Below are 12,351 nucleotides of genomic sequence, written 5' to 3'. Positions count from 1 at the left end.
TGGAAGCTTCCATTGTCTTTCCACCTCGCGGAATGGCACTGCCATTTGTCATTTCCCGCTCAACGCACCCTCATAGTGAATTTAGGTGCGTTACAACGCACCTAGCTAGTGTGTTTAGGTGCTATGCAACGCAGCTAGCCAGTGCAGCAGCTGAAATGATCCTGTTTTGTCTTATTCTGAGCAATTTCTGGTGGAGAACTTCTGGGAGAAGCTGTAATTTGTTGACCTTGTTCCTTTAAGGGTTAGAACAACACTTTTAGGGACTTAGGAGCCCTTGGTTTATGGACATTTCATGCTTGGAGCTGCAAGGCACAAAAATGTCTATAACAGTCATCCACAAATTGTTGGTGAGTTGAAGCCACTCCATCTGTGGTGAGTTTCAAACCTTGGATTCTTCCCTCAGCACTTGTCATTTTTATCGCTCTACCTAGCCCTTCCATCATGAGCACAAAGAGGAAGGGGGAGAGTGGATCTCCTTGTCTCAATCCCCTAGAATGCATGAAGGTTCTTGAGGGTGAGCCATTAAGCAGGATTGAAAAACTAGTCATGGATACAAGGGCCATAAACCATCTGATCCAATTGTGGTCAAAACTATAAGCTTTCAGCACTGCCCTGATGTAATACCAACTTAGCTTATCATAAGATTTCACTAGGTGAAGCTGTATGATCATACTAGCTTGCTTGTTGCTCTGCAGAGAGTGTACCATCTCATGAGCTTGTATGATATTGTTGAGAATCTGTCTTCCTTCCACATAACTAGTTTTCTCCTCTGAGATAAGAGATGGAAGAAGGGGCTTGAGGGTGTTAGAGATCAATTTGGAAATAATTTTGTACACCACATTACATAAAGCTATGGGCCTGAATCTATTCGGTCTGATGAATTTTTCCTGCTTTGGAATCAAAGCTATGAAAGAGACATTGAGAGCCTTCAAGACCGATCTGGATCTTTTTGAGTCTTCCACTGAATCAAGGATGTCTTGTTTGACTGTTTTCCAGCATGCTTTGAAAAAGTCTACATTGAAACCATCCGAGCCAGGAGCTTTCCCATTTTTCATCTGTTGATAACTTCACTGACCTCATCTTCAGATATTGGCCTATTGAGATTATGATTGTCTTCCCTTGTTACAAGCTTGGGAATGTACCTTGTGAATTTGTTAATGAACTATGACCTGTCTAAGAGAGGCTCCTTTTCAATGCTAAGGAAGTGTTGTACTAGGACATATTCCATTTTTTTGTGGGTGACGAGCTCTTTCCCTTGAGAATTTCTGAGTTTTAAAATTTTGTTATGTGACCTGTGAGTCAAAGTTGACTTATGAAAAAATTTTGTGTTTATTTCCCCTTCTCTAATCCACTATACTCTCGATTTCTGTCTCCAAAAAATCTCCTCTTGCCTACACCTATCATCCCATTCCTTCTAAAGAGCATCAACTTGAGTTTTCCTTTCCTCGGTAAAACCATCTATGATCATGAGCTGATTAATCCCATGAAGTTTCTATTCAATTTTTTTTTTGGCTTTGAAAATGTTACCAAACTATTTTTTGTTCCAATCTTTGAGTTTGACTTTGAAGTGTTTAAGTCTTTATTGTAGCATGTACATTTTAGTGCCTTGAAAGGGCAACTCTTCCATCCACCATTTATCAATATTACTGGTTAAGTCAGGGTGAGAGGGCCAGACATTTTCAAACCTGAAAGTTCTGTTCCTTGGTGTACCCATAAAAGTGGCTTCAATCTGGACATTCCAGCGGTCTGAGACTCCAAAAGGAAGGATTAAATATGACATGTTAGGGCCTGTGAGAAATAGGTCCTCTGAGATCATGAATGTATCTAATTTAGAGGCAACTTGAGAAGCCCCTCCTCTCTTGTTGTTCCAGGTGAAAGCGCCATTTATTGTTTCAGCATCCACTAAGCTCATGTTATTTATGAATTTCTGGAAGGCAATGGTGTCTCTACCTAGTTTTCTGGCGCCACCTTTTTTCTCTGTAAGAGATTTAATCATATTGAAATCCCCTGCCAGAATCTAGGGAATATCAGGATATCTCTCTCTTAGCTCCTCAAGGGAAGTGAGAAGCTTTAGTTTGTCTTCTAGTTTTTGATGACCATAGACATTTGTAATCATGTAAATCTCCTTATCACCCACAGGTTGTAATACAAGTGAAAGATAGTTCTTGGACGCTTCTGCGTCCAGGATTCCAAGTTTTTGGGGATCCCAAAGCATAAGAATCCCTCCTTCCGATTTTTCTGCCTTAACCTCTAGATACTCTTACCTGCTTAATCATTTGCTATTTATTTCTCTGATTTTATCCATCAAGCACATTGTTTCCTGAATGAAAACCATGTCTGGTTTTTCTTCTTTTATTCTACTGCTGAAATTTCTCTGTTTCCTTTTACTTCCTAGGCCCCTAGTATTCCAAGTTGTAAAATTCATTAAGAAAGTTTTGTAAAAGAGTAACTGGTGAGATATTTCATCTTACCTGAGTTGATCATGAGTTTTCCACATTCTGTCAGCACCACATTCTGTCTTTTCCTTCCTCTTTTCCTACCCGGGTTCTTGGAAGAGTACCCCGGTGTTACCTCCATTGTCTTTATCCCTCTATTTTCCTGATTGTCATGGTTCCTTTTGACTCCAGAACTCTTCGATTGGGATCTCCATAGGAAGATTTTTTGAACCCCGTCAAACTCCTATTTTGGCAAGGAGTCAACTCCTTTGGTAATACCCTGTTCTAGAAACTTTTCTAGATCCAGGTTTTCCTTCTCAAGAATCTCCTGTAGTTCATGATCCTCCCTTCCCACCTCAATTGAGGTTATCTCATGGTCCCTGCTGAGCTCCACAATGCTCAGTAGATCATCCTATTGTTGGTTTTCCTCTGGTATGTCCTGCATGCTAGTATCCCTATCCTTCTCATTGGTTTTAGTCTCCGATTTCTAGTTTTCCCATTGTTTCCAATTTCTTCTTATAAGATTTTTGAAACTATTGTGGCTCAGTTGTCCATCCTCATTGATTTTCTTTTGGTGCCTCTTTCCTCCTTTCCCCTTACCCCCCTCAGTGAAACCCTCAGGATCTTTGCTTATGGTGTTTTTCTTGTTGCTTTCAAGTTTGTTTAATGGGCAGTCTCTTTATAGGTTCCCGTGTTCATGGCACTTATGGCACCTAAATGGGACATGCTCATAGTCCACCGCCTACACCCATTCTTCGTTATAAACTTCTAAAATGATCTCGTCTGGGAGTGCCTGAGATAGGTCCATTTCCACACACATCTCGGCGAAGGAAGTGTATTTGCCTTTTAATGTCGCATTTGATGTCTTTATAAAATTCCCTAGTTTATTGCCAATAGCCTTTAGAGACTCCGATAGCCAATAATCTAAAGGAAGGGAGTATAGTCTTATCCATACCGATACTGAAGTGAATGTTTCTCGTTCTGGGACAAATTTCATCACCCATGGTCGCATGTAAAGGTCTGCAGCAGCGTAAAAATAGGTCCTCCATCGAACACTCTGTCTTTATCTTCTAAGCTTGTGAACACCACCTTAAAGAAACCCTTGGATCCAAGGTGAAGGTTTATTTCCCCCTTCGGTTTCCAGTGATTCCTTATCCATGCATGTAAGGCCTTCTCTGTCGGCCAAATCCCCATAAATTTGCATATGATTGCATGTTCTGCCATGTGATCTCTATACACTTGTAGCGCTGGGTCACTTAAAACGACCCAAAGAGTGATGGTCGACTTGGGTTTGCAAACCCTTGTCATCCTCAAAGGTGCATCTTTCTGACTGCTGCCCTCTTTCCTCTTCTCCCTGCTATCTTCCTCGTGATGTACTCTCTGTTCGTGAGGTTTGATATTTCTTCTGTTAGTGTCCTCAGTTATCACCTCTGTTGGTTTCTTGAAGCGATGCAGATCAGTTTCCTTGTTTTTGTTCGCGGTTATTTGACTATAGGAGGGAGCATACTCCCTCCTCCACAACCCGCCATGGTTACCAGTGCCAAACCCTGACTCAAACCCTAGATCAGATTGTAGAGCACCCTCGAGTAATCTCTATCTCATGCAGTATGTTTGTTGTAATGGTGGGTTGGCAAGTGAACGACCAAGAATGGATATATATATAATCGTGGTCAAATGATGAAATGACGGGGGCTATTACGATAAATAGTGAAGGAAATTAAAAAAAAACACCAAAAAGGGTGGGTATGTGGGTTTGAACCCGCAACCCATCCATTTCCATTAACTTTACATCCACTTGCCGACCACGGTACCAGATGGGCATATGTTGTTAACTTCGCCCAAGACTTTACACTTAAATAACATTTGTGACCAGAGCGTAGAGGGGGGGAGCAAGAAACGAGGGGGGAGCACGAAACCCAACGGAGCAGAGCAATGAGTGACAAATCTAGGAGGGGTCCACCCTGGCCATGTAGTTCAAAGGAAATATTCTAGGGGAATACTTTGTAGAATATTCCAAGGAATATTTTGCAGAATATTTCATGTAGAATCTTAAGGAGAATATTAGAGATTCCTTTTGGAGCCAAAATTTCACAGTGTTAGATTCATGCCAAGTTTATACTCAAACGAACTAAAATTTTGCCAAGAGCCTCATGGCATGAGCATTTTTCTGATCTAAGTAGCAGAATTTTAGTCAACTTGGAGAGAGGAACCTTTGTGGAATCATGAGGAATCCAAAAGATTCCCTAAGGGCCAAATTTTGATAGATTCATAACCAAGCTGACTTTATACTCATTTTACTCAGTTTTTCACCAGGAGCACAATGGTGAAGTTAAATTTTTTATCTAAACCATAGAATTACAGTCAATTAGTGAGAAGGAATATTTGGGAAACCTTTGAGATTCTCGAGGGTCCAGATTTTGACGGAAGCAGAAAGGGGTCAAGTTTACAATCATTTGGCATGATTTCGCACCAGGAATTCAACGGTGCAGTCCATTTCTTCAGTAGAGGTGTGCATTTTCAATCCATCCCTGGAAGTGGAGGTATAAGGTGCCTTTTGTACATGTATATAATTTGATCTCATTGAAGATTAATGAAAGAGACCTCCCCAATTTGAGCAAGGCACATAGATGTAACCCACACTAAGTGAACTTCGTTATCAACTTATTTGTGTCTTTGCTTCTCATGGTTTTCATTTATTCCCGCTTCTTTTATGTGTATGCATCTTATGGTTACATGTACTTTTAAATACAATTTTGTATATACCTTTGAAGTAAAAAGATCCAGATCAAGTTTGGTATCAGAACAAGTCTTATGTTGATGTGAATTGCAAGTGTATGATAACTAGGGAAAAGCTCTAAAGAGGTGAAGGAAAACTAAATTCCTTTGATCCAGAAGAGGGGCATGTAGCATGAAGAGGGAGAATGGCAGATGAAGATGCTCAGTAGGAGGAGGATGGAAACTATCGCAAGTCCTTCTACAGCATGGCAGAAAAGTGGACAAATCCTTTACAGAGTATGAGAAGAAAATCATGTCGAAACCAGAGAAGAAGGAAGGACCAAATGATCATGCTTTGGTGAATCATAAAGGAGGAGGAGAAGAGAATCTTGAACTTCCCTCTCCATATTCCAGTGAGATTTATTTTTCTTCCTCTTCTTGTCATTATAGTGGTAGAAAAGCTCATAAAAATCCCTTTTTCAAGTTGGATGTCAAGTTTGATCTAGATGTGTTCAGTGGAGAATCTAATCCAGAAAAGCTAGATAAATGGATTAGACATGTTGAAGTATATTCCCACCTACAACAAATCAAAGAGGATGAATCCAAGATCTAGCTAGCATCCCTTCGATTGAGTGGCACTGCTCTCATTTGGTGGGAAGGAAAACTGCGAAAAGGTGGTAAGAGTAGTCATAAGCTTCTTTCATGTTGTTCTAAGTTTGTTTCTTCTTTAAGAGGATAATTTTACCCATTGGGTTACAGACAGAAGGCCATGATGAAATGGTAACATTTGAAACGAAGTAAATGTGAAAATTTTCAAAATTTTATAGAGGAGTTTAGGAAATAATCATTAACTCTGAATGTTCCATTAGACTCTCCTAAGACGTTGATGAAATAAATTGGCTCATTTCATGGTTATTTGCATCATTCATTGTTATTATTTGAACCTAAAACTCTTGATGAAGATAGTGTGAAGGTTGTACATCTTGAAAGTAGGAGGGAGCATGAGAAGGAAGACCTCATAAAGATGACGAAAACAACTAAGTGAAAGGAAGCAAAGCCCTCTTGTACTCATTGTGAGAAGGAAGGGCATGATGAGAAACATTGCTAGAAACTACATTTGTTATTAAGTCCAAAGAGGAATTGCGTGAAGGAGAAGCAGAAGATGTTTTTAATCATGCAACAAGACCAAGAATCTAAATCAAAAGATGAGGAGAATATCATCGTTGTAGGATTTTTCAGGTGTTGGACCAATTGACCATGGATCTGACTTGAGTGATGAGATGAAAATTGCAGTTCTTGGCATTGCAGGAGATGGACCTATTGACTTGGATTCTGATTCAGGTGATGAGACAAATATTTCAACAAACATTATGCCAAAGAGGAAAAGGGCACCAAATACTACATGATACCAAGAACTCAAAGAGATCAACCAAATCATTCAAGCAAAGAATGTTGAACTAAAGAGACTCCTACAAGAAGAAAAAGAGGAAAAACAAAGGTTATGACATCAATTACAAGCCAAGGAGGAGGCCTTAGAAAAGTTGTAGCATAACAAGCCTAAGGTAAAAAGTGATTCTTCAATTTCATGGTCTTTTTATGATGATGATTTCACTACTTTTGAGAAACATATTACGGGAATTGAATCAAAATTGTTGAAGAAAATGGGGTATCAAGGGAAGGGCCTTGGCATTAATGGCCATGGCTTGTGAATCCCATCAAAGTGGAGGAATTTCCTCATTATGCATGACTTTGGTATGTTAGAAAAGAGTTTGGAGAATTCTAGAAGACAACCAATGACCAACCAATGACAAATGATGGGAGAACCTCATCACATTCCATTGATGGTGAGGATACCATGGGCACTCATCAAAGGCTCACCAGGAATAAGCGTTCGAAGATGGTCCAGAAATTTTGGAGGAGAAAGAATCATTGTAGTCACTACAACAAGGATGGGCATCAGAGAGCCAAATTTCATATACTTCATGCCCAAAAAGCACCTATGAAGGAACCCGTTGGTGAAGATGTTCAACAAGAGAATCAGCCACAGGGAGATGACCCATTCACTTTGTTGAGCGAGGGATGGTTTTATTAGATATAGTAGCTTTTCGTGACCATATTATTGTAAATCATATGTTATGAAATGATTGTAAAAGTGATGAAATGTTTTCCATCACTTATGAAAGAAACATGATGATGTTTTGGCCTCTTTTTGTTGATAGTTGGGGTATTGATTTATATTATGATGTACACATGACCAAAGAATGTGTGTTATAAACTGTTGGCAAGTATGGGGATACTTGGGTCATGATTGGTCATATAACTAAACATGTAGTTTGCAAATATTGTACTACATGTTTGTAGATAATTAAAGTGTCAGTTCATCACTTATGGCTCCAAAGAAAAAATGTGAAGGAGAAGGAAGTGTGGCCTATCAGGGCAGTTGCTTTGTGAATGAGGGAGTACAAGAAATTGGAGATAGTTCATGCTTTTGGAGGAACAAAAGATCCTCAGTGGGGAGGAGTGATCTAGGAGGATCTAGGAATGCTCAGAAATAAAAATATGCTCCAGAAAGGATCAAGTTCTGAATTTAATGAATCTCAACAATATTGGCATTAATTTGAAGAGCTCTTCATTACAATTTTGGTGGTGCAAACAACACTCAAATCTGAATTTGTATGACCAACTTGTTATCATCAGAAGTTTGCAAGCTACATAAATATGTGGGACCCTCTTTAGTTATGAGGCAACTAAATTACCAACAAGTTACTGACACATGGAGCCTCGACATTGGACACCTTAGCCCTACAAAAAAAACAGAAAAATATATTAAAAAAAAAATTCCAAAGCCAAAATAAGAAAAAACAAAACAAAACAAATCAGTTATTATTTAAATTCCATACAAATGTATATATTCCAAAACAAAATGTTAAATTAGATCCAAATGAAATGGTCTATACAAAATATAAGCCATATTAAATGGTAGGTGTAATGATGGACCATAAAAGTTGGAACCATATAATATATATGGGTTACCCCTATATCATGGCAAATCAAAAGAATGGGTGTCAAAGCCGTTGGAGGGGATGGCAGTCAACATCAAACATATAGCATGTGAATGAATCAATGTGGAGTGTGGCAGGTAGCCAAACATGGAGAATAGTTATAACATGTAGTACGTTTGTTGTAATGGTGGGTTGGCATGTGAACAACCAAGAACGAATGGCTATATATATATATATATAACCATTATCAAATGAAAAAATAATGGGGGCTGTTATAATAAAAAGTGACAAAAGTTAACAAAACAAATACCAAAACTAGGTGGATCTGTGGGTTTGAACCTATAACCCATACACTTGCATTAACTTTACATCCACCCACCAACCACAGTGCCAGATGGACACCCATTGTTAACACTACCCAAGACTTTGTACTTAAAGAACATTTGTGACCAGAGCGCAGAGGGGGTGAGAACAAAACCCAACAGAGTGGAACAATGAGTAACAGAACTAGGAGGGTTCTACCTTGGGCACGAAGTTCGAGGGAATATTCCAAGGTAATATTCCACAAAATATTCCATGCAGAATCTTGGAGATTCCTTTTGTAGCCAAATTTTCATAGTGTCAAATTCACGCCAAGTTCATACTCGAACAAACTATAATTTTTCCAGGAGTCTCATGGCGCGATCAATTTTTTGATCCGATCAGCGAGATTTTAGTCAACGTGTAGAGAGGAATCTTTGTGGAATCATGAGGAATCTAAAAGATTCCCTAAGGGCCTAATTTTGACAACTTCAGAACTAGGCCGACTTTATACTCATTTTACTTTGTTTTTTGCAAGGAGCACAACAGTGACATCGGATTTGTCATCTAAGCAACAAAATTTTAGTCAACCAGCGAGAAGGAATCTTTGAGATTCCCAAGGGTCCATATTTTGACCGAAACATAAAGGGGTCAAGTTTACAATAATTTGACATGAATTCACGCCATGAATTCAACAGTGCAGTTTCTTCAGAAGATTAATGAAAGAGGCCTCCCCACTTTGAGAAGGGCCCAAAGACATAACCCACACTAGGTGAACTCTGTTATCAACTTATTTATGTCTTTGCTTCTCATGGTTATTGTTTATTCCTGCTTCTTTTATGTGTATGCATCTTATGGTTACATGTCCTTGTAAATGCAATTTAGTATGAATATTTGAAGTAAAAAGATATGGATGACAAAATCTAAGTATGCATGTGACCTTCTTCACCATTTTCACATGGAGGATGTAAAATATCCCCTTCTCCCTACTAGCCCAGGGTAAAACAAATTTCCACCTATACTACACATTAACTCAATGCCACTTTGTACTATCAATCAGTTTGTGTCCTCTTATATTTGAATCGTACATGCCCTCTATTGAATGCCACTGGAAAGCAACAGAAAGGATACTTTGGTCTATCAAGGGTATAATTTATTTTTGGATACATTATAATTTTGGGTGGAATCTTTTATTGGTTTCTTTCACTATTTTATATTGCATCATAAACCCTAATAATTTAAATTTTATTGTAGCTTATGTTTTCAACTCTTGCTATAGAATAATCACCTTGGATTAAGAAGCAACATGTCATTATTCTGTCTCTATAGTAGTATCACACCAAGTAGTCATTAATACAAGTCAATAAGTGTTGTGGCTTTAATAGATCCTTATATATTTTGGATTCCAACAACAACATCTAACCTCCCATTACTATGACAATAATAGTGCCATCTAGCTTGTGAAATATCCAATTCAACATCAACTCAACAAACATAATGACCTACAAATCTAGTTAATTAAAAATATCATTCAAGATCATGTTCTTAAAGTGCTCTTCTTCCTAACATATGATCAATATGTAGACATATTTAAAATTTATCTTATATAAAAAATAAAAAATAAAGATTTAAACTTTGATCTATGTTAAGAGTTAAAGAAGTTTTCATTAGGTGGGGATAGGCTCTAGTTCCCCTTTCATTCTCCTATTGTGTCACCTTTGTAAATATTTCAATAATATCCCAAGTTATTCTTAAGGGGGGATGTTAAAACATTTAGACACTTAAGAGTTATGTAAAATCAATTTGGTCTAATGCGTCTTTAGGTAAAAGTGTGTGTGTTTCTTTAGTATGCATTAGTAGGCATTTGTAGTTATGTAATTTGATATTGTGATAGTCATGATATGTTCTAGATATAGAGTGATATGATGGATCATATTATCCTCAATACAAATACTTATTATTTGTGGCTTAACACCCTCTTAGTCCATGATATCTATTTAAAGAGCATAGATGGTCATTTGTTGATGATTGATTGTTAACAACTCTCTTATGCACAATTCTTTTTGTTAATTAATAAATTACCTCAAATGGCCATATTGGCTAGCATTGTGGATTGTCTCCCTCTTAGAGGGTTTTAACCACATAAAGTCAATGTTGTTATGATATTTATTTGTTTGTGTGAGTGGTTACTATTGATGCACATCAACAATTAAAATGTTATGCAAGCCATTGCGGGTGTCTTCCTAGCCTCAAATCCATATTTATCGCTTGAATGGTCTATCATGAACCTCCACGAAATAAGAAAAAATATCAGTTCCTCTTCTATAAGAAAGTATATCAAATTACGGTGGCATTTCTCTAGTTCTTTTATCAAAAGGATGGTAAATATATAGGTGGTTAATGTAAAACAAGATGTTGTCTCACCGTATGTTGTTACAAGTCTCATGGAATAAGGTTTGTGGCCCCCCTCTTATCATTGTAAAGGTGCAAGAAATCTTTGTGTCCTCTCAGATTCTTTTCATTGAAAAGAAAGTTTCGTTCGCCACTTTCTATATTTCAGGTATTTAATTTATTCCCAATACCAATCTATATTAATCTCTTTTATCATTGTAACATGACCTTTCTTGTGTGTCTTGCCCCTCCTCTTGGACTCTTTTCATTGAAAATAAAGTTTTGTTCACCACCTTTACTTTATTCCCAATACCAATGTATATTCATATCTTTTATCATTCTAATATGACCTCTTATGGGCCTTGCCCATCTTTATGTTTATTTTATTCATCTCTTTTATCATTGTAACATGACATTTCTTGTGTGCCTTGCCCCTCTTTATCTTTATTTTTATCCATCTTTTTTATCATTGTAACATGACCTTTCTTGTATGCCTTGCCCCTCTTTATGTTTATTTTATTCATCTCATTTAACATTGTAATATGACATTCCTAGTGTGCCTTGCTCCTCTTTATATTTATTTTATAGGACCTCAAATTTATTCATCTCTTTTATCATTGTAACACGAACTTTCTCTTTATGTTTATTTTATAGCACCTCAAACTAGACCTCAAACAAAACAAATTCAAACTAGATCTCAAACAAAACAAAATCAATCATTGTAACATGACATTTTCCTTGCCCCTCTCTTTATGTTTATAAGACCTCAAATTCTATTCATATATTTTATCTTTTATCATTGTAACATGACCTTTCTTCCCTTTTATAATTGTAGCATGACCTTTCGTGTGCCTTGCCCCTCTTTATGTTTATTTTAACATGACCTTTCTGGTGTGCTTTGCCCCTCTTTATGTTTATTTTAACATGACCTTTCTTCCCTTTTATAATTGTAACACGGCGTTTCTGGTGTGCCTTACCCCTCTTTATGTTTATTTTATAGGACTTGAAATGCCTTACCCCTCTTTATGTTTATTTTATAGGACTTGAAACAAAACACAGTGTCCCCCTCTTGTGTACCTTGCCCCTCTTTATCAAATAAATGTTTATTTTATAGGGACTTCAAACAAAAATCGTAACATGACCTTTCCCCTCTTTATCAAATAAATCCCCTCTTGTGTAGCTTGCCCCTCTTTATCTATTGACACCTAATCCTCAACGAATGGGTGAACTGGAACGTGAACAGTCATCAAGAAGATGAACTGTTCCGTCTCCTTTTTGTATATAATCAATAGTTCTCTAATGAAATTACATATCAGTTTTTCTTCTGCTTATTCTGGAGTTACCCTGGCCTGACATGGTATCAGAGCACAGGTCCCAAGTCCCTTTTTCTGGCGTGCCTTGTAACTCCTCTGCCTCTACCAGTGCTCTCTCCTCTAGTGTAATTGCATTCGTTGGTTAACACCTTTGCCTCTGCCAGCGCTCTGTCCTCAAATGACTATGTCAATCTG

This window comes from Pinus tabuliformis, chromosome 8 (genome assembly GCF_031772625.1).
Source record: "Pinus tabuliformis cultivar Carrire ecotype Pingquan chromosome 8, CPIR1, whole genome shotgun sequence".
NCBI lineage: Eukaryota > Viridiplantae > Streptophyta > Pinopsida > Pinales > Pinaceae > Pinus > Pinus tabuliformis.
The sequence above is the reverse complement of the archived record's forward strand: the minus strand, read 5'-3'. Positions refer to the sequence as shown.